General features: G+C 37.1%; 1 long non-coding RNA gene across 1 annotated transcript; it reads left to right on the forward strand.

Moving 5' to 3' along the window:
- Positions 1–14668: 14668 nt before the first annotated feature.
- Positions 14669–24191, forward strand: LOC127647068 (uncharacterized). Its single transcript, XR_007970993.1, has 3 exons — positions 14669–14815; positions 15509–15703; positions 23570–24191. It is a non-coding gene; the product is annotated as an uncharacterized LOC127647068 (long non-coding RNA).
- The last annotated feature ends 426 nt before the right edge of the window (positions 24192–24617 follow it).

Consider the following 24617-nt stretch of genomic DNA (forward strand, 5'->3'; position numbering starts at 1 on the left):
TGCATAAACGTATGAAAGATTGTGTGATATTGATATGTCTTTATCACATTGTCAGTTTGCAGACAGACAATGTAGCCCTCTAGAGGAGGAGGTAACATTTAAATTTAACAAACCTCATGATTGACAAACACTGTTCAGACAGGTAATTTGTTTAACTCAAGTTTGTCTAAATGAATTGTGTCTGTGTCTGTGTCAGTAATAGTGAGTTATGACTGGGCCAGATGTGCAATGATAAATGCTTGCCATCGCTAATGGATTTCATTAGGTGAAGCATATAATGGTGAAGCATATCATTTCTGCTACACTAGTGGCAGGAGATGGAATTGCAATCTATTAGAGCAGCGAGTTTGGGACATGGCCCTACCTGATTGTTTGAACAATGGAAGGAGGGAAAACTGACATTATTTTTGCAATTCTGTATGGTGTGTTGCACAATTTACACACTGCAGCTTTAATAAGGAGTAATAAGTGTAATTCCAGTATGTAGCACTTCTCAAAATAATAGTGCCTTAATTCAGAACAGAGTTACTGCTTGGTTATTCAGTGAACATCAGCAGCTGAAATTCTGGTATTCAGCTACACATCTGTGATTTGGCTTTATTAAATGTTAATAAATCAGGATGATTAATATTTTATGAGGGAAGTCACGAGCCACAAATGCATCTTTATTTTTTATGTGATGATTTGTTTTCTGTTTGTTGGTGTCATTTTAATATCTGAATATGTTGTTAACTTTCTGCTCGTCTTTTGTCTTATTTCAGAAACTCATTGTCAATGTTGATTTTTTTTTTTTTTAAATCAACTTTTGGAATACTACTGACTAATACAGATTCATATTTTAATAAATTAAATAAAGTACATATGCCTTATGTTGGTTTGCTTCTTGTTATTTTGAGGTGCTGTATTAGTAAAGGGTTACAGTTGAGATTCTTTCACAGTTAAACAAAGGCACAGGAATTTTTATTTTTCTTGTGTTATTTCATAACATTTTGTTTCGCTTCAGTAGAGGAAGTTGAAGAGGGTGACAGCGGTTCAGACAAATACAGAGCTGGCATAGCTGGCCATTGCCCTCAAATTGCTGAAGTTATGACTGAACTCACAGAATCTCTGCAGGCATGGCAACAGAGGGGGCTGTTTTCTGTGAAGTATGTGTGAATCCAATCATTCAAATATCAATAAATAAATTGGTGCCTCTTTAATTGGATTTTCAGACCTTATCTGATGATACTTAAAGATGTCAGTGTGAATCAACATTGATGCAATGAGTATGAATAATTTTCTTGAGGTATCTGCTACCTGATGTCTTCCTCTCAATGTCCTCTTCATTTCCTTTTGTTCTTCTACATCCCAGCATCATCCAAGAGAAGACCATTGTCAAAGTCTGGTTTCAAAGAGTTGCACCCCTGAAGCTGAATTTATGGCACCTCTTGGCTGTCGACCACTGAGGAACTCCACAGAGAGAGAAGGCATAGACACTTGCTAAGGCTGAAGAGGAGCTGTGCCCTGGAGCACCAGAAGACCTGGAGATCCACAGCACAGAACCTTTTAGAAATGGGGACAATGGTTTTGACAAGAGTGAGCACTTATCAGGGATTCTACATCTAAAGCTCTTGACGAAAGAGAATCAAGAGTGGGCAGACAGCGAGACTGAGATTGTGGAACAAAAAGATGAGAAGCCATCCGTTCATACAAGAAACATTGAGTTAGTGGATCTAAACTCATTTCAAAGGGGCCTCAACAATCTTGAATTATTAGGCAGTACAATAAATAATATATAAATAAGAAATGCAGATTTGAAGAGTTCAGAAGTTAAAGAAAGTTTGACCATTAATTTTGAACCAGCTGATAATCATGAGAGGTCTGCAATTGTTTCAAATATAAAGGGAAGCCTTGTGGAGCGAGAAGAGATACTAGAATATGCTCTGGTAAAGACTAGAAAGGAGAGGGACTGGATAGAGGAATATAAAGAGAGAAGGAAGTTTCTAGATGGTGATGATGATGGCAGGAGAAAATTTGATTCTTGGGAAAGGACTGAGAGAAAAATTTGAAACACACCAATGGAGACCAGGATGCAAGGAATCCAAGATATTTTCCCTCCGCTACCACCACCCATCTACTGGTATGAGGATGACGGTCCTCATACCAGCGTGAATGAAGAAAATAAACGAGGAAAGAGACAAAGAAAATATGAGTGAGCATGATGATGATACAGTTACAAATAACCAGGCACAAGATATAGACCTTGAATAATGGCCAAACTTAGATCTGAGCCCTCCTTCTAATCTACACATTGGCAGCAACTTTGATAGCCATTCCAACCACTCTAACTGTAATGTCAGACTAGACTCGGAGCCCAAATATGCACCTTTTCTACACCTCTCCAAACCAAATGCCCACTTTACCCAAACTAACCCTAAACCAAACACTTCAGATGCAGAATGGAAATTCAACTCTACTCCAGAACCTTACAGAGCTTCATGTTTAACGCCTCAACCCAAGGCTGTATGTCAAAATCACATTCAACCGTTGACCCTTGCCCTCCAGAAACAGTATCTCTTTTTGTTTTGGCTGTTTTTTTAGAAGGCCAAGCATTTCAGACCAAGGCTGGATTCCATATGCTCCAAAACATGAGAATCGCCAATGCACACACACACACAGTGAGTAAACTGATGAAAGAAATCACTGAAATATTTATAGAATGTTACATGAATATTAATAAGGTGCGCTGTCAACATTTCCAGGTATATTGTAAATAATCGCAGAGCGTAATGGTCATATTTAATGCTCGTTTATAGAAACAAGAATCGCCAATGAACACACACACACACAGCGAGTTAACTGATGAAAGAAATCACTGAAATATTTATAGAATGTTACATGAATATTAATAAGGTACGTTGTCAACATTTCCAGGTATATTGTAATAATCGCAGAGCGTAAATGACAAATTGAATGCTCATTTATTGGTTTGACAGTAACTTCTTAAGACATTGTACATGCATAAGCAACTCAACATTTTGCTAACATATATTCCGGTACCCTGCCATTGACCCCATTCTGCTGAGTTACTTAAAAGCCGCATCTCCAATCACACATCTTTGCATCAATTAAAATGCGTTTACATTTTCCTGTGGTGCAACTGATGTGCAAGCACCACCGAGACACGAGATCTGGTGCATGTAAACCAGAAAGTAATTGCATTCACATAATTGATCTGTGCGATTCTGAGGTTGCAAAACTTTCAACCTGCTCTTGCCAACTACACAGTGAAAGGTCTGGCTTGCTTGCAGAGAATTACAAAATCTCCCTGGCTTTTAACTGTCACTACCTTATTGCATTGTCAACAAACTACTTCATAGTCTTGCGTAGCTAGACTTTGACTATCAGCATAAGGTCTGGTCCAGTTTTAAGCTTATCCTGGCCAAGAACCGCTCACAAAGACACGACACATCTGTCTGATTTACATAAAAAGTGACCAATCATAGTTTGTTTTTTATTTAGGGGTGGGTTTATCCTAAAATAGTTGATCACAATAATAAACTGGTGTGTAAAAAAAACATTGCTGCACGGCCATGTCAGACCACGACTGTCTGTACAGGATTGGTGGAAATATGTGCAGTCTTTGTAAACAGAATTTCTGAATGTTCAAAAGTGAACAATATAGCTTATTTCAAAGAGGTAACTCAAAAACAAAGTGGAATGTACAATTCTGCTTAAGGTTATCAAGTTTAATTATTACTTGCTACTATGTGTCTTAAAACTCTGAAGGGCAAGGTAAACAGTTGCGGCATTTTGCGTGAGATATTTTGGTAGGGATTACAAATGTTCCATATTAGTCAGGGCATCCCCTAATTTGGTTGAAATTAAGCTGTCCCGCACAGGATGGCTACGTCCCATATTTTAGTAGTGAGTTGCTACAGGGAAAACCCAGTGTCAGACAGTGAATCATCCCATATTAAATGCATTGAAAAGCTCAAGTGGGACAAATAATTTTGGTTTTAGGTGGACTAATGCACCACAACTCTGGGAAATTATGTAGCACCAGGCAATCAGATTGGAACTGGTCATTTCAGCCAGCTCTTGTGCCCAATGTGTGCCATCCGAGGCTAAGACTGACTTGTTTACTCCCTGCATATTTGATAGAGCTAATGAGGCAGAAAAATAGTTTATTTTGTTGTCGACAAGAACCAAACAGGATAAATAGGATGTTTAGGCCTCTTTCAAATGTATTGTTTAGTTTGTTAGAGGGCAATGTATGCTTGGGTCAGGGATGAGTTGTGTATGTGCAGTTTGAGTTAAGTGACGTCTGACACTCATAATAGTCTTTCTCTTTGTTTATTTAAAGTCTTCCTTCTTCGAAGCATGTCTGCATGTGATTAGATTTTTTGGCAGATTCTTTGATGCATTCCAGAGCTCATATAGTATATGATTTGGATTGTATGTGTGTGAGAGCGAGAGAGAGTTTTGTTCAAATGTATTTATACAATTAGAAATAATCCCAGTAAATCAACCTACAGCCCCAAACAAACATGTACAACAATTCAATTCTTTCCTTGTGACTTCACGAATGTCTAATGTAAAAACTAAATATGGAGTCTAAAACACTGCCAGTAAGTATCGGAAATATGGGAATTACATTGTCTTTTTTTCAGATAGTTGATGACCAGTCTGAATGCGGGAAAGATCCTTTGGCCTGAATGAGGAAGATGTGTTTTTCACCAGAATACAGAAAGTGTGTCCTGATATTTAAACATGTGGTTTCATTTTTATTTTATTTCTTTATCATTATGAATATTTTGTTTTTGATTATGAATAACATTTTGACTAATGTTTTCATCTATTTTAGGGTATTCTGTAAGGAATTAGGATATTCCTGGAATTGCACTGGTGTTGATGTTTCCTGGAAGTTTTGGACGGCAAATTATTCTCACAGGAACAGCCGAAAACATTGCAACTGAGAATTGTGAAATTTCTAAAGAAATGTGATGTTTATCATTGTATGCACTTTTTATACCACTTATAGCCCCCCCCAATTTGTTCATAAACTTCACAGGCAAGGTCTTTTTGTTTTCAAGAACATTAATATTCAGCTTCTCTTTCTGAATATGACATTGTAGTTTGATATTGTATCTGATTTGAGAATAGAGCCACCAACAAAGCAGGACAGAACATCATCAATGTCACTCAGATTTGAAAACATTTTAAAGCCAAGCTTTAAAATCCATATGTCACCTACTATGAGGTCAAAAAGGTCAACCATGCTCTGGTTAGTTTTATTAAGCAATAAGGTACAAGGCAGTGCTGTGTTGTAGATACAGTCATGGCTCGTGCCCGCAACCCCTTATTTGAAATAAATAACACATCTTTTGAAATATTTAAAAATTTTGTATATATATATATATATATATATATATATATATATATATATATATATATATATATATATATGGGTGAATACCGATTAATCCAAAATAATAATTTTATACTAATGTTTTGTGCTCTGTTTTGTCCCCTGTCTGAAGAATCAGTGGGCAGCAAAGTCACATAGCTGAAAAAGAGTCTAATATTTTATGCTACTAGATAACCCAAAAATGAAAATACTATCATCATCTACTAACCCTAAATTTCAGCAATATTAGCAGTGATGTCATTAGCCTTAGAGAGCACCGTAAATAAACAAATTTAGTGTAAGTTATGTATTCCACTAGGGGACAGTATATAACAAGAGAGATAAGCGCTGGTAAACAGTCCTCTTACTGTTGGTCGCACAGATGTACACATATCAAACCCTTGATAGAACTCCCATACCCCACAGATTCTTTCAACTGTCATTTTCTTAATGATGAACTCAAAGTGGACTTTCGAGTGGACTTTAAATACCTACCACACTCTAGTAACATATTTTCTGTATGTCAGGACCAGCTTTATAGACTTCATAAAACTGGGGGGGTTGTTGATATAGCTTTATTCTGCGGGCAGTCAGAGATAAAAAGGATGAAGTTTATTTATCTTCCTCGCTCTTTGTATGAAGAGGACTCTCTCAAGGCCGCAACAGTCTGCAGAGTGGCTGCTTATCCACCTTTTAGACCTTCAGCCTTTTCAAATTTTTGTCCTCTAATTTTCAAGGCATGTTTTCCTGCCCTCCAAGAGCACATCTCTGCAGTGTGTAGGAATGGTTTTCCAACAGGAATGGCTGATTTAATAGGACACTGCAAGGCACAATGATGGGCTTTTCATAAAATTGGCCCATTGAAACCCATGTGTGCCTGTAAACACTGCAGGTATATGTTTGCCATAGCCAGTTGGAGGGCTGGTGGATATTATTGCTCATCTGACCTACAGCATACATGTTTTGTTTTTAGAAAGCTAGTATGATGTATGTGTGTGGGGTGATGGAACTGGTTGAAACGATCTCGCATTAAAATATGCACCTTGTGCAAAATCTATTGGTGGTGAATGAGACGGACGAAACGTCTAGTTTTCCCCGGTGGACTGGTGCCTTTCTCACCTCCCTCATCAGTATTCCAGCAAGTTTGTGGCGCACACACTTCCTACTGGCCACTGAAGCCAGATCAGCGCTCCCCCAACCCCCGCGCAGCACAGACACGCCCGGTGAGAGCAGTGTGCCATGCACACTCATGAATACTGATCACCTAAAGCCCTAATTAACAATCAGAGCCAAACTTATTTACATAAAGTCAGTCTCAGATGTAACAGCCCTCAGATGAATCTGTCAGACAGATATCTGCTCTTAAAATTCTGTGAAATCTATTGACCATGATGGCTCTTTCAGTTGAATGACAGGGCAGCCTACAGCAGCTGTCACAGTCTTGGTCTACAGTATTCACACTGATTATATGGCACTTACAATGGAAGTGAATGGGAGCCAATCCATAAACATTAAAATAACTGTCTGTGTCAAAAGTATAGCCACAAGATGTAAACAATAAGCATGTTAACATGATTTTAGTGTATAAAACATTGCATTAAAACCTATTATGTGTAAAGTTGTATCTAATTTAACAACTTCATTACATGACGACATAACTCCTTAAAAAAATTGTTCACCCAAAAATGAAAAATCTGTCATCATTTACTCACCCTCGTGCCATCCCTGACATGTATGACTGTCTTTCTTTTGTAGAACACAAATGAAGATTTTTGGATGAATATCTCAGCTCTGTATGTCCATACAATGCAAATGAATGGTGACCAAAACTTTGAAGATCTAAATACACATAGACTCGAGTGATTTATTCTATGTCTTCTGAAGCGATCAAATCAGTTTAGTGTAAGAACAGAAAAAAAAAATTCACTGTACATCTCTAGGCACGGTCATGATTTTAAGCTCGATTACACTTCCAAGTGCTTGATGCATGTGCAGAGCGCCAGATGGCACTAGGAAGTGTAATTAAGCTTGAAATCATGATCGCCAAGGAGACTGCTGATAGGAGTTATATTTTGGTCTGTTCTCACCTTAAACCGACTGGATCGCTTGAGAAGACATAGATTAAAACACTGGAGCCATAAGGGATACTTTTATGCTGCCTGTTTGTGCTTCAAAGTTTTTGGTCACAATTCACTTGCATTGTATGGACCTAAAGAGCTGAGATATACTTCTAAAAATCTTTGTTAGAGTTCTGCAGAGAGAAATTACATTTTAAACCCTATTCCTAGTAAAAATGCTGCAAAACTACAAAAACAACTATTTAAGTTTTAACAAAAGTGCTTTTATAAAATTATAGATTTCTGCCTTTAAACCCCACAAAAATTGGGAAGTGCATCAGTGTAATCTTGATTTTTCTTTTCTTTTTCTTTTTTTTTAAAAAGGAGGGAGGATATGAAATATATATTTTTTATAAACAAATTGTCAAGATTCCCTTGTTGTCTACCCTGTGTTTCACTTGTCTTTGTCTAAAACTACACTTCCCACAATTCCCGGATCTCATCACTGCCAGCATTCTGTCATTGTTCGCACCTGATTGTCGTTTGTGATCATCCTGTGTCTGTGTATTTAAACCCTGCTGTTTCTTCATTCCCCTGTTGGTTGTTGATGTTTGTGGATGCTTGTTTTGCCTGTTTTCCCATTGAATGGCTTCTGTGTTTTTATTTTATTTTTCCCATTGTGGATATTTCCTTTGTTCCTGTTTGTCGTGTTGTCAGTCTTTTTTAAATTAAAAACCCACTGCATTTAGATCCTCGCCCCTCGTCTGCCTTCACCTACTCATCATTACAGAACGACCGACCATAATGGATCTAGCAGCGGTTTTCACCGAACTGGCCCAGGCGGATTTGACCATCCGCGAGTACTCACATCTCTTCTCCACTGTTGCCATCCACACCGGGTTCGATGACGCTTCCCTGAAGACCATCTACCGGCTCGGGCTACCAACATGCCGGCAGAGGGAAGTGCCGGAACCTGGAGATCACACGTGGAGGGAGTATGTGAGTCTCGTTTTGAAAGAACTCGCTGCCGAGGAACCACCTCTTTCGAGCCAGAGCCCACGGTCAGCGAGCCAGCGCCTACGCCTGCCACAGCTCCGCCCTCCATGGCTCCGCTACCAGAGACTTCCATGGCTCCGCCCTCGGAGTTCCCCATGGCTATCCTGTGGCCGCCTCCCAGGCCTCCTGAACCTGTCCCTGCCCCTTGGACTGCCTTCTTGCCCCCTGTGCCCCCTTGGACTTCCTGCCTGCCCTCTGTGCCCCCTTGGACTGCCTTCTTGCCCCTTGTGCCCCCTTGGACTGTCTGTCTGCCCCTTGTGTCCCCTTGGACTGTCTGTTTACCCCTGGTGCCCTCTTTGGTCTGCCTGCCGCCCCTCACTCCTCGGACGAGCTCTGTTTTTTTTTTTTTTGGGTATTCCTTTTTTCATTTTTTTTTTTCCAGGAGCGTCTGGAAGCCGCTCCTTAGGGGGAGGGTTATGTCACGATTCCCTTGTTGTCTGCCCTGTGTTTCACTTGTCTTTGTCTAAAACTACACTTCCCACAATTCCCGGATCTCATCACTGCCAGCACTCTGTCATTGTTCGCACGTGATTGTCGTTTGTGATCATCCTGTGTCTGTGTATTTAAACCCTGCTGTTTCTCCATTCCCCTGTCGGTCGTTGATGTTTGTGGATGCTTGTTTTGCCTGTTTTCCCATTGAACGTCTTCCCTGTTTTTGTTTTATTTTTCCCATTGTGGATATTTCCTTTGTTCCTGTTTGTCGTGTTGTCATTCTTGTTTAAATAAAAACCCACTCCATTTAGATCCTCGCCCCTCGTCTGCCTTCACCTGCTCATTATTACACAAATGCTGTTGATTGGGCTTAACTAGTTTTAAAAACTGAATAGTCCTTTAACGGAAAATTGATATTTTAGGTGCTGTGACTGTTCCCGTTGTATAAATGGAAGTGGAGCGTATTTCTAGCAGGAAGACCAGCAGGTTTACATCACATCATTAGCTGGGTAACTCCTAGCCAATCGCACGTAAGCCAATGCTTTATAAGTCCGCTCACAATCTATCACATTGCCGTTTCAGTGTGCTAACACTGCAACCTCCACCTCCCCACCACCACCAGTTGAGCCCTGTCCCGCAGGGGGGTAGGCTCCTCGCCCCTGCCTCCTATCTCCGGCAGGACATGACGGTTCCGGGTACAACTCCCTCGGACTGCCGGACGGGGCCTACGCCAAAGAGAGAGACGTCACCTCCCATTTTACATCTATCAAATAAATGGCATCTCAAACTTCACACAAGCCTGCGTCTTCCCAATAGAACAGATATTACACATTTCTCTATTATTATTATTATGGTCAATAAAAATGCTTGAATATTAAAAGTACATAATTTCAACCACCTATACATTTGCATTGTTTTACTGGTTGTGCATTTAATAATAATAAAAAAAGAGTAATAGTTTTCAACTGAAGGTATGTCTGACCTTTACAACTGTCCAAAAATGTCAGTTAGGCTTTCATGCACGGAGCTGAGTTTCTCTTTAACATCGCCTCCCACAATCTCTGACATTTCCTCTGATGCCACCACTTTCTAACCCCCACAATGCTGTGCAGATGGCCTCTCCTCCTTGCCCTTACCCAGAAAGAGACAGAGAGAAAAGACAAACCGACAAAAACTATATATAGGTTAGAAATGGACAATACAACCACAGTTCATGGACGGCAAGTGTTTTAATCACATTTACGATTTGCCAACCCTTGTATCTCAAGCTATGTCACAATTTTTTTATGAAACCATTAAATTTAATTCTCTTTTCTCTTCAACTTCTTTACATGAAACCCTCAGCCAAATATTGCCAATTTTCTGTGTTCTTTCTTTCTTTCGTGTTTTTGCTTATAATGCTATCAAGTGTCAGCGTATTTTAAAAGAAAACAGATCTGAGTAATTTGAGGGAAAGTAATCATAAATAATTCTAAATGTCATGCAGCCATTCTGTGCTCTTTCTTTTTCTTAACATCTTCATTTGCTTTTAGTGTTTAGTCTTTCCATTTCTCATTCTGTCAGATTATCTCAGTTTAATTTTCTCTGCCATTTGACAGCAGGGTCATTAGCATGTCACGGCTTCATTGGCTAATATGCAGAAATATTTGTAATTTATGCTAAACTTGTGCCTTTTATGCGAAATAATAATCAGAGACAGAGACATGAGTGGCTGCGTAATTAGCAAACATAAGAAATGGGAATTACAGTGAATTAGAGATGACGTTGAGTTTAGTGAATGGGGATTTGACATTCTTTCCACACACAGAATATATGGTGAATTTGTCTAGGATTGCTGAACCCTTGTGCGACCTTCGGGACATTTTTGTCTTTTTCAAATTTGTATCTCTTTTATATATATATATATATATATATCATTTTGGCTGTGTTAATGCCAGCAGCATAAATTTGAATTTTGGGGGTGAATTTCACATAATATTTAAAACTCAGTTCCTATAATACATCTACAATACACTGTGTACACAAAATAGTTACACTCAGGGCCTTAAGAACTAAAATTTCCCCATTAAAACTGCAATATTTGATCGCAGTGCCATTAAAGCATAAAATTGAATTCTATGGCTTCAAAATGAAAAATGTTTCATATTTTCCACCAGTTAGCGCCGTTTTCCTCATGTTTAGCCTATGGAGCAAATGCATGATTTTTTCCTATTTTCTGTTTGCTGTATTATGGAGCACTGTGGCCAATTGAATAAGTTGTGTGTTTGTGTGTTTGTGTGTGTGTGTGTGTGTGTGTGTGTGTGTGTGTGTGTGTGTGTGTGTGTGTGTGTGTGTGTGTGTGCACGCGTGAATGTACAACAACAAGCATGCATTTGCTCCATAGGCTAAACATGAGAAATTGCGCCATCTGGTGGAAAATATAAAAATAATTCATTGACATACCCAACACTGTAATAATAAAACATTATATATATATATATATATATATATATATATATATATATATATATATATATATATATATATATATAAAAATTTGAATTGCCCTTAGCTTTTATTAAATGCAAAATAATATATATTTTTTTAATTAAACAAACACATAACCCCATAAAAACAACAGCGGCATTATATAAACACACTGGAATTTAAAGGGTTAAAACCCTGAAAATGAATAAATATTTGGTAGTTATGAAAAACTAACTAATTGAAAGTGGAAAGCAATACTAATATATAATATTATTATGAAAGTTTTTTGACATGGACATTTTTGTCCTCTAAGGACTTCTGAGTAACTTTTTAAAATTGACGTACAATTGTAAAAATGAAGAGCCAGGTCCATTGCTTCTAATTTATTTAATGCACAATGACTGATACATTACACACCCAAACATACACATACAAATGCACACGTTTATGCAAGCAGAGCAGTTTCTTGTGTGCAACAATGTTCACCCCCACTATTATGAACATCAGTCCAGTCCCCTTGGTCTATAGGAAAGAAAAGAACTAAAGGGAGGGACAGAAAGAAAGATAATAATTATGCTGTATATTATTAATTTGGGATTCTTAAGTCATTAAGAGCATCTGTATGTGTGCCGTGACCGGCACAGAAAAAGCATATTAATGATCATGCACAAGTCTGTGAACCACCATAGTGATTATTCAATATTCAGAATAGTTGTCAGAGAATTTTTCAGTGGTTGATTCTTCAACTTTTACATTTGTTACCCCTTCATTTTGAATATTTGCTTACATCCTCCATATCACTGTGTGTATCAAATTATTGGACAATTGCATCAAAAATAACAAAGAAACTCTTTTCTGTAACACTTACCATTAATGCTCCCTTTGTTAGGGATATAAATGGGTTCATTAATGACTAATAATTAATTTACAAATGCAATATAAATCATAGAAATGGGATTAGAACAACATGCATTGAGGCAACTTTTATGCTTTTCAACTCTTATGATCTCACATTTTATAAATGCTTAATAACAATTATTTAACATTAATTACCTATGAAAATGTGTCTTAATGTAAAACGAACAGATGTCAAATTTGTACAGGTTGGCAAAAGAGTATGAAATCATACAAGTTTGTTTGAATTAATTAATACGAATTCTACATGTGCAAATACCCGTATGTACAATGCGGAAGTAAGCAAAAGTTCAGCGTGTCAGACAATGTGCACATGTTTATGAAATATATGCCCTAACCTAAACCCCTTTTGAAAACCTAACCATAGAGTAGAGTCTGTAAGGATGATTTGAAGCCTAAAGAGTATGTTTTGTAAGAGAGTAACAAGAGTCACCTGATTGGCTGTTGCAAAAGTTATTCGAATTCGTATGACACAACTTGTACGATTTCATACGATTTGACCAACTTGTTGCCAACTCATACAAATCTGTAAAATTTCTCTGTGAGGGTACATTGAATTTAATGGTTATTAGGCTATTTAATGGTTATATAGTATGCTGTGAATGAGCAAGAAGAGATGTGTTTTTCAGGCAATTTTAGATAAATAGGACTTGGTAAGATGGGACACCACTCGGAGTAGCACCATTTAATATTAACCTAATTAATATAAACACAAAGCGGACTGTAGCAAAATGACATAATACCTCCTTTTAATCTCACTACATTACTCTTTTTTTTTTTTTGCACATTGATTTGATTAATATATATAAGGAATTGATTATAAATGTATTACTTGTTAGTTAATATGCTGACTATTTGGCAAGTAAACGTCACCCATTTTATTCATATTGATCTAGTTAATTTATTCATATTGATATAACTGCATATCAAGTATTTATAATGCATTTGTAAATAACTTATTATTCATAAATGATCTCCTTTATGAACTCTTAACAAATGGAACATTAATGTAACGCAGATGTGTATAGTTGGGTAGGGAAGATAGGGACATGTCCATACCAACTTTTTGAAAATCGTAAGTGTCCTGATTTGGGCAATTTTACCTTATAAAAATACTTTAACTTTATACTATGTTTTATTTTTATTTTAATGACTATTAAAGTTTCTAAGATGTATTATTTATCTGTAAATGATTGTCCGAGCATGCGGCGTATAAACAGCATTGTCATGCATCACCTGTTACTTTTCTCAGCACTCTTCAGGATACACCAATCATAGTCGTTCATGATTACTGTGATAAACCTTATTCCAGAGTTTTGCATGCGGCCCAATGGATTCTGCTTTTACGGTGGTAAGAGCCCTCTTTAGGAAGACAGCTTTGAATTTGAATGACTGTCTAGGTAATGGAGTGGATTAGAGGTGCAGGATTTTAAGATGCTAGTATAACTGCACAGATAACTGATTTGGGATAGCAATATGAGAAACAATTATGTGGGAGTGAGGGGAAAAATATAAAGTTGTGTCAATGCTGCATTCTCCCCATAACTTGAGAAGTCACTTTGCATGTGTAGTTTTTTCAACATTATTTTAACAATATCATATTATATTATATTTTAACAATATAAAAATGTTGTGGTCAGGTCTAAACCTGTTTATTCTTCAGAGAGAATGATAAAAAAAAAAAAAACATAATAATAATATAATAAATTAATATATTGTGGTGGGCCAGAGAAATGGTAAAATGAGACTTGTTGTATGAGAAAATCTTATGAGAAATCTTACCAGACTAAGGTTCTCACATTTCCTTAATACCAACATTTTAAATATTATTCTCGTTGCAATGTCCCTACCAACTTTCAAACCAAACCTACGCCCTTGAAAGTGTTACCCGTCTATTAAATAATGGAGTTGTCTAAAACAATCACATTTACAGCACTTTGAGGTTTTTACTGAAACTTCATATTGTGAAATCAACATTTTGAAGTATTTTTAGTGAAACATCTGAGTCTAAATCTTTTCTACTGGTGGAATTGTTTTCAATGACCGCATCCGTCTTGCAGTACGTTTGTCTTTCACATTTTATAGTGCACTATAAACAGCAAGAGCTGCCCCTAGCAACAGATAAATGATAGGACGGATATGTGGATCTCAGAAGAGTATTTAAATCCGCTAGCTTTGATAGTGTTTTAAAAATGATATACTGTGTATACGAGAGAGAGAGAAACAGAGAGCGAGAGGGAGAGAGACTGGATTCTCAGTCAGTGTTCTCGCAGGACGCATGCGCAGAAAGAGACGAAGCTTCACCGCTTTCTTTTCGGCTGCTGGCGTGAGCTTCTGGAATTCCAACATGGCAGTAGATGTGGTCAGTATTTATATGGTGGTCAGTCTCTCCAGCCCCAACTTGGAAGCATTCCAGAACGTCACCGACTCGGAGTAACCCGCAACCCTGTGCTCCCAGTGACACAGCTGGACGTTGTCACCGTACCCCGGCGCTGAACAGGTAAATCTTTCACTTTGTGTCCACCAGTTGTCCGTTTGTAGCGGAGATAGGGGCCATGTCACCGCACGGACAGCGAGCTCGGACACTCGGACACAGGCCCGAGGAGCAGAAAGCGGACGCAGTTGATCCTCTTTTGTGTTCTGAACACCATACATTTATAGTAGTTTGAGCACAAGACAAGAACTTTTGATATTTGAGGAGAGTTTTGTGATAGACCAGCATTGATCCGTTTGTGTTGCGTGTCCAGACGAGAGTGATAAAGAGGCATTCATTCTCACCTATCAACACAATCCAATATGATTTTTGAGTTACTTTATCCATCTCTATCGCTAAAATAAAGCTTTTTTGGAATGACTATAATAGTAGCATTGCCAACGCATTAGCCTATATATGCGTACAGTAGTAACAAATAAATTAATAAATGTATATAATATTTAAATCACATGTAAACAATATTCAATATTTATTACATCTATTACTCATTATAATCAACAAGAAAAAGACTAATAAACGGTTACATCTTACAATTTTACAAAGCAAAGAACACAAGAGGAAATAAAACAAATAAACAATTACAATTAATTATCAGTTTCTTATAGGCTACTTTGAATATGCAAACAGCCTATACAAACAATGCAAACGGTATTTTGCGATAGTAGCATTATTTCTATCTCTCCCTCTCTTTCTCCACAGTTTGTGGTTCTTGTGAACAGAAGACTTCGTTTGCATGTAGGTTAAATACGGGGCAACTTCTTGCATGCACTGAAAAAGACTTTCTCTACAATACAAGCTGTGGACATCTTTGAAGTGAATATTACTCTCCCTGCCGTCTGTTCTGTTTGTCCATCACCTTGCTGATGTCAAGCAATATGATCAGCGGTGTATATGGTAGGTGATATTTCTCAGTTTAAAAGTAATATGTAGGGCCTATGCTAGAGTAGCAGATGTCAAGTTTTCTTTATGCTATTATTTTTATTTTGCATTTTATTTCTAAATATCAGTCATGCTTATGCATTATTAGGCTATTTAAAACATTTGCCCTGGATTGCATCTCGATATTTGTTTCAGTGGTAATACATATGTGATCCTGTGTCTTCTCCGTTCAACTCACTTTTTATTTATATATTTTCCCATTTAAGCGCTTTTCCAATCTGTTTCTCATTCAAATATTTCATTCATATTGGTCGTGCAGGACGCAGATTGATTTTCAGCGCTATGATAGCATTTCCCTGGCTCGCGTCAGGGGAAAGAGAGTTGAGATTGGAGGTTACAGACCGCAATCATGTTGCGCTGTATCTCCAGTCGCGCGCGCGCGCGGTCAGTGCGTCTACAGCACGAGCGCGTAATAAATGCCCGCTGATGTGATGGGATTCTGGCGGGAAATCAGCCGTGCACTCGCGGCGTGGCGGCTGGTTAGAGGTGCCTAATTTGGACTCAGATGTATTGCGAAATGACAACACTTCATTTTTCAATATATCAGTCCTCTCCTGATCTCCCCTCTCTCTCTGTCTATATTTATGTGTCTTTGTCTGTCTGCCTCGCTCTAATTCAGGTAGAGCAGATTGCTTTCGCCTTGTCTGTGGTGTTTATCTGTGTGAACGTGGAGTCACTGAGCCACTACATAAGAGTAAATCAGAAGTTGATGGGTATTTGTGAATTAGAATTGGATGGAAACTACTGTACTTTGTGAGCATATTTCTTGTTATAATTTAACACGAGCCAACGCTGCATGATATCCTCTGTTTTTTTCTAGTCCTCTGTGTGTGTGTGTGTGTGTGTGTGTGTGTGTGTGTGTGTGTGTGTGTGTGTGTGTGTGTGTGTGTGTAAGAGGCATTAATCAATCTAAAGTAGAGGCTTTTCTGAGATCTGTGTAATGGCAAAAGAGCATCAGATAACACAGTAACAAATATTTTAAACGTGTGCATATCTCATTGTTAACCTCTCTCTCTCTTCTTTCTCTTGCATTCTTTCTTTCCTTCATTTTTTTGACAGTCAAAAATAACAAATGTGTCATCGTTTACCCATGCTGTTCCAACCTAGCATTTTTTTTTCCTCAAAAGGAGATATTAGGCAGAATGTCTGAGCAGTTCTTTTCCAAACAACAAAAATGCATAGTGGTTTTAAATGGCAAGCTCTAAAAAGGACAAAAGAAACAAGCATATTTGGGATGTCAAAAGTAGAGGTTCTTCGGTACCAAATCAAAACTAATCAAATAAAAATCATTATATGTCCTAGTGTGATTTTTAAAACACAAAAGGCTGTGATGTAAATATACTGCATGTGATGCGCACTTCAATGTGAATATGTGAAGCCTTTCATGCACTGAAAATACCACATTATGTGCATCGCGCTCGATGTGTGTGCTGTAGTAAATAATAGGGCTGGGAATTGCCACAGACCTCCCTATCAATATTACAAAAATATTTTGTTGCCAACTCAATATATATTGCGATAATGTAAGTATTGCGATTTGATGTTAAATTTATCTGTGTTAGCTCCCTTTTTAGAAAGAAATGTTTATTTTGTGTGACATGACCAATCTTAAACTGTGTAATTCAGAAATTGCAGGTAATAGGTATATGCAAAATTATCAATTTTCATAATCGATTAGTCAATGCCTTTTCTGAGCTATTAGACGACTCGGAAGGGAACCCATGTACTGTATAAGTACACTACAAAAAATATATTTATATATATTTATTTATGTGTTTTCCAGTAAAAAATATATAAACATTCTTAAAAGAATAATATATATATATATATATATTATTATATATTATTATAAAAAAATTCTCTCCCCAATTTGGAATGCCCAATTCCCAATGCACGCTAAGTCCTCATGGTGGCGTAGTGACTCGCCTCATTCCGGGTGGCGGAGGATGAATCTCAGTTGCCTCTGCGTCTGAGACCGTCAGTCCATGCATCTTATAAAGTGGTTTGTTGAGCACATTACTGTGGAGCCAGCGTGTGTGGAGGCTTCACGTTATTCTCTGTGGCATCAACACACAACTCACCACGTGCCCCACCGAGAGCGAACCACATTATAGCGACCACAAGGAGGTTACCCCATGTGTCACTACCCTCCCTAGCATCCTCCCTTCACGACGCCAGGGGTAAATACATTTTCTTGACTTGAGCAAAATGGCAAAAAATATTATAGGAATAGTTCTCCCAAAAATGAAAATTCTCTCATTATTCATTTACCCTGATGCTATCCCAGATGTGTATGACTGTCTTTCTTCAGTAGAACACAAATTACAATTTTTAGAAGAAGATAGAGCTCTGTCAGGTCCTTTTAATAGAAATACACAGGTGCCAGCACTTTCACTGTCCTAAAGTAATATTTTAGCAGCATAAAAGTAATACATGCGACTCCAGTCGATCAATAAATGTCTTCTGAAGTGAATCAATAGGTTTATGTAAGAAACAAGTCGATAATAAAACGTTTTTAACTTTAAATCAGCGCTTCTGTCCAGGACTCTGATGCAGTTTAGAATGACCGCAACTCTCGCGTGACGTTCGTTCTTCAGTTGTAAATAAGCTCTGCTTCCGAATTCTCGGGTGAACTCACTGATGCGCTTACGACAGCTTTGCATCAGCTGCTGGCAGGAAGCACTTTTTAAAAGTTAATAACCTTTTAATTACAGATGTATTTTTAACACAAACGTATTGATTTGCTTCAGAAGACATTTACTGATCGACTGGAGTTGTGTGGATTACTTTATTGCTGCCTAAATATGACTTTTGGACTGTCAAAGTGTTGGCACCCGTGTACTTTTATTAAAAGGACCTGACAGAGCTTCTTTTTTTAAAAAATCTTAATTTGTTTTATGCTGAAGAAAGACAGTCATACACATCTGGGATGGAATCAGGGTAAGTGAATAATGAGAGAATTAAAATTTTTGGGAGCATTTCTTGATTTTAGAGAAATAAAAAAAGTCAATATATTGATTACATCCACTTTGTTTAAAAAAAAACATGCAAATATGGTAAGAAAAATATACATGCACAGAATGACACTTAAATGTAAGAGTCACGGAGCGATCCTCACTCAGCATTTGAAGTGCATAGCTGTTAGAGTATACATTTTGTGGGGGCGCAACATGTAGTTCAGGGCAACTAACAGTTTGAAGAGCCTTTTATACTGATAAACTATTTATTAAGGCAGTGTCAGATAGAATCTGCTGAATGACTCCTGAAAAAATACTTCACACCACCTCACAAAAAAACCTGTGGATTATGCATCAAAACCAAAACATTAAACACAGCAGAGGATTTGACATCTGACAGTGAACAAGCGGCACTTTGATAACTGTAGCAGCGGTGCATTAGAGGACTAAATGTTACGAATTAGAGAGAAGAAACTTTTAGGTGAGAAAACCTTCCTACAGTATACCTATCTATCATTAGATTTGCATATTAAGCAAAACGTGTATTTTTTGTATTAAATAAAAAATAAATTTTTAATCAGTGAGACGATTTTTAAATCGTTTGTCTCAAGAATCATGATTTGTAACAGAATCGATTTTATTCCTTACCCCTAGTAAATAACAGAGCAGAGCGCTAATACCTTGTGAAGCACGCAGTGCCTGCAGACTGTGTATTTATATAATTAAATTGCAGCATTTTGTAAACACACTGGCCATATGAACAAATGCTTATCTGCAGGTGTGAAACTACTATCAAAAATATACAGGGGCAGATTCGCTAAACAGCTGAACCACTTGGTACCACATGGTATTTCAGCGATAATACCTCTCTGTCTTATTCACTAACTACCTGCAGTCATGTTTAGCAGGCGATATCAGCGCTGAAATTGCGCTGCGTCTTCAATATTTAAACAAAGTTATTGTCATTTCTTTACGCACAAACATGCCTCCTTTCTATGTAAATTAGGCTCATTAAAGATTGAGTTACATTTACAGAACTCAGTGCAATTTGCCCTGGGCAATATGCATTGCGCTATTATAGTCACTACCTTTGCGTGAGGAGCAGACCGAAAATTAAGACATTATGCACTAATAATCTTCTCCTCCACAAGTTTAATTAGTTATATGTCTATTACCGTGACACACAAGAGCCAATGATGTGGAGCGGCATACTCAAAGATGTATTTTGTTAATTGAACACAAGAACAAATTATTAAAATATTTTAACTATTCCTTCAAGGTTGCTCTGAGGACATTCTGTGTAAAGATGCAATGCAGCATAAAATAAAATATACTGAAATATTCCAGCTCCGATCCATCTAACCCCCTAGCATCGAAGGTGGCTCTGAGGCTGCTTTGGTTCTTCTGCGTGAAATTCTGCTTTATTGTTTCATGCTCCTTGTTAGTTCATTTTGTCAATATTTACTCTCCCTCATGTTGTTCTGAACACCTTTACCTCTCTATGCAGCACTAAACAGTCTTTGTAAATGCATCTTTTCTTGGTTGTCACAGTACTGGCGCACCACATGAAAGGACACGTTCACCAAACATTTGACAATCAGATTGTGTCAAAATACTTCTTGTATATGTATTGTTTTATCATTTTTAACCTAAATGTTTTGAGACCTAAATATACTTATCTTTTTGTGATATTTTGTTACACAATGGAGAGTTTGACTAAAGTGTGGTTAAATATCTAAAGACAGTTCGATTTGTTAACAGTAGGAAAGAGTTTGTATGTCTCTAGCCGAGTTTGGAATGGCATACTGCCATCTTACGATTTCTTACATATAATGTGGAGATATGTCATTGACACAAATGTAGACTTTCTTTTAGTTTCTCCCTCAAACTTTCTCCACTCTCTTTCTCTCTCTTGTCTGATGCACACACATTCTCTTTATCCCTATTAAGCAGAACAGCTCTCCAGTCTGAGTGTGTGCGCATAAGGGATGATTGAGCTGTTTAATATGCTAAAGCCCTATTAAAGGCCGATGTCAGCAGCAGACGGTGTGCGGCCGCCCAGCTTGCCCCGGCCCAGTGCTCTGCATTGTGTCTCTAAATGAACACGGTACTGTGTTAATTAGCAGAGGAAAATGGCATGTGGAATTGAATTGGTCATTGACATGCGAGGCATTTGTCTCTTGTTTAGTGAGATATGAAAGTGATTTAAGCCCTTGCTATGTCTTTTATGAAGGTTTTAAATAATCTAAGGCGAGGTAGGGAGAGAGAGGGAAGCAGAGGAGAGAAAGAGGAAGGAAGTGATAGAGTTTGCCTTGTCTAAGACTGAATCTATCAGACTTTTTTACTTTAAGAATGATTGTGATGTTGCTCACTCAAATGTTTGATTCAATTTCATTGGGACTTAGATTCAATTGGTATTGCAAAGGAGAGATTAAAAAAGATTCAAACCGTTCTGTGTAATTTTACAGTTACTTGCAAATTACAGTCACGTTTAGGGATGGATCACTATGGTTGTGACCCACACAACAACTAAAATGAAGAGATTTTTTTTTTTCGTATTTATTTGACAACATTTTACAATAAGTTTGTACGTTAACATTAATTAAGACAACAGTTAGCAAGAACTGATGATGAACAATACTTTTACAGTATTTAATAATGTTGGCTAATGTTACTGTATATGTTAAGTAAAATTAAAAAATAATTTATGCAATATAAACAAACATGAACTAACAATGAATATATTCTTAACCAAGGTTATCACATTTTGTAAATATATATATATATAGTTAATTGTTATGGTAGTTCATGATTCCTAATGCATTAACTAATGTTAACATATAGAACCTTATTGTAAAATGTAGAGTGATTCTCAAAAAAACCCTCAAAAATTTCCTGATTGTTTAACCACAAATCTATACAGAATTTGTTTGTTTATCATTATATTTTGCATAAAGAAATTAAGCCTACATTTAGGACCATCATTACCATAGCGCTTCTGGACATTTTACTGTTCATTGTTTTCAGTGATGATCCAAATATAACTGTTATACTTTTACTGTATCCTCATGCGACCCTGCGTACACATGCGTGGATGTTGTATTTTGGCTTCGCTATACACAATGCATAATTTAAACTCATTTAAACCGACTGATCTCAGTTCAGAAGACTTTGAGCTATCAGTAAAGGGTTAAACATTCGACATAAGGAGTCATGTGACAAAACAACATGACGGCAATCACAGTGAAGTTTGTATTTGGATGAAACACCAACAAAACTACATTCGGTAAGTAACCTAATTAATGTTTTTACATTAAAACCTGTTTGAGTTGAAAGATTAGAAATTATATTTTCACCCGATATGCCATTTTTACAATCTGAGCAATTTATCACGAAACGCCACACTGCTAAACACAATGTACACTAATGTGTAATAAAGCAAATGTTTTCCTTAGAAATCCTATATTTACTATGCACTATCATATTGAGAATCAATAGGTTTATCCAAAGCTTAAAAAATTAGCTTTTAGAGGATTGATATGGAGTTAGGATGAAAATAAAGTGCATTGCGAACTGCTCTGAGACCAGTGCAGAGAGACAGCACACTGGAGGTTAAGTCATTCACTAAATAGGGTGCAAGGGAACATCCTTTAGCTTTTCTATGCAGCCAAGTGCATTCACACCTTTAATCTGACCAAAAGTTCAGTTTCAGGTTGCCGATGATGTTAAGACTACTCAACATGTTTGGCAGACATGGGACAATGATAATCAGTACATAGATTCAAAATGTATAATGTATAATTTTATTTCATTTTAAAATGGTTGGCAATGATTGGATGATGCTGTCCATTACTTTGAATCAATAATTAATTATGTTAATTTCTGATGAATTTCTAGTTTGCTGTAGAATTTTGCAGGAGCGTATTACAACAGAAAAGATGGTACATGTAAACAATGATTATTAAAATGAAATGCAGTACCAAGGGAGTACTACTATAATGAATAAATACTTTACAATTTGAATAATATATCATTTTATGAGAATATCATAATTATGTATTGTGGTAATGAGAATTGGGTACTTAAATGTCCGTAACTGTCATAAAAATTGTGTCACAATATTACAGTTTTAATGGACCTAAACATAGGCTTTGTTTTCTTTTGGGAAAATATAATTTCTTATTTGTTTCTTCTGATTTTGGAGAAAAATAGGACAAGGACATTTCTATGACAGGTTTCATGAGAATCACCATCCGCATTTTTATTTTTAAATGTTCTTATTTTTTTTAAGTTTTCTTATTTTTATTGGCAGTGTTTTAATTAGTGTGGTGACAGCATGCTGTTCTTTAGCTGGTAGACATTTCTTATGCTAAAACCCCATTCATCGCCCTTAAAATACGGCCACTGCAGCCTCCCCTTTTCTGTTTTTTGCCGCATTTCATACCCTGAGAATTTTTTTCCGAGAGTGTCATTAAAAATAGGTCCACTTTTAAAAACATGTCCCAAGTCCTGTGTCCTGTTCTGTTCCATTCTGTTGTACACTGAATGGAAGGATGTGTCTAATATATATTGCCCCTGAGAAACATGCATCTGGTCTGAGTCAAGTGAAAACAAAACCCTAATTATATAAGACTTACTTATAACCAATTAGTCTACTTGTCTTTCAGGCAACCCCGGTGACTAGTTGATTTTGAAAACATGTCCCGTGTCACTTTACACTTTACACTTTACAAAACAAAAGTTTTGATTCTGTCTGGGATGTGACTTTCATAAACCTTTAGTTGTAGAGGCTTCTCTCTATCTCTCCGCCTCCCTTTCTTTCTCCCCCTCTATTTCTCTCTCTCTCTCCTTCTCTCTATTGCAGCACTCAGCAGGCCAGGGCTGAAAGTCAGGCATTTTGAAGAGAGGACGTTGAGAGTGAATGGCTCATTCACATTAAAGAAGAATTAGAGGGCTTCCACCCTGCCCCTCTCACAATGGTGGCACTACTGGCACAACAGGAGAACTGTTCACACCAGCTAACACACACATACATACACTCTAAAAATCATGGCTTTTGTGTCCAGTAAAATAGAGTGTGGTTTTGTGTCAAATGCATTTTCTGTTTTATTTTTAGATGGATAATAAAATCTTGGTCTATGCAGCACTGTGTTGTTGGTGATGCAGTATTTGGCTGATGTCTAGAGAAGAGAGGAGAGCACAAATAGAAGAATAGTATTCAGGAATAGATCATACAAAAATGTTAATTCTGTCATTATTTACTCACCCTCTCACAGTTAAAACCTGTATGATTTTCTTTCTTAATTAACATTGCCAAACTCAAAAACTGACAAAAAAACAAAGTAATAAGAAGTAGTATTATTAATAACAATAAGAAGATAAATTATGTTTGAGATGAGTGACAAGTGATGTTTGAAGAAAAATCAAGATAAAAATCACTTGTGAGCCGAATATTTTTATTGGGCATCATTTCCAATCAAACTGTAATTTTGCCATATAATGACAAAAATCTGAAAATATGACTAAATAGTGTGTATTTATGATACATAAAATGTAAGCTATGAAATTAGCTTTAGCTAGTCCTAGGTGTATTTTCATTTTAATTAAAAATTAAATTTTTTTCTCCAAAAGTGTTAAAAATTGAATTTCTTGACTACTACCCTTGGAGTCATGAGTTTGAATCCAGGGTGTGCTGAGTGACTCCAGCCAGGTCTCCTAAGCAACCAAATTGTCCCAGTTGCTAGGTAGGTTAGAGTCACATGGGGTAACCTCCTTGTGGTCACGTTTAGATGTTCTTGCTCTCAATTGGGCATGTGGTAAGTTGTGCGTGGAGTTTAGCATGAGCCTTCATATGCGGAGTCTCAGCGGCGTCACGCACAATGAGCCACATGATAAGATGCGTGGATTGACGG

The sequence above is a fragment of the Xyrauchen texanus genome, chromosome 7 (genome assembly GCF_025860055.1).
Source record: "Xyrauchen texanus isolate HMW12.3.18 chromosome 7, RBS_HiC_50CHRs, whole genome shotgun sequence".
In the NCBI taxonomy this organism is placed as follows: Eukaryota; Metazoa; Chordata; class Actinopteri; order Cypriniformes; family Catostomidae; genus Xyrauchen; species Xyrauchen texanus.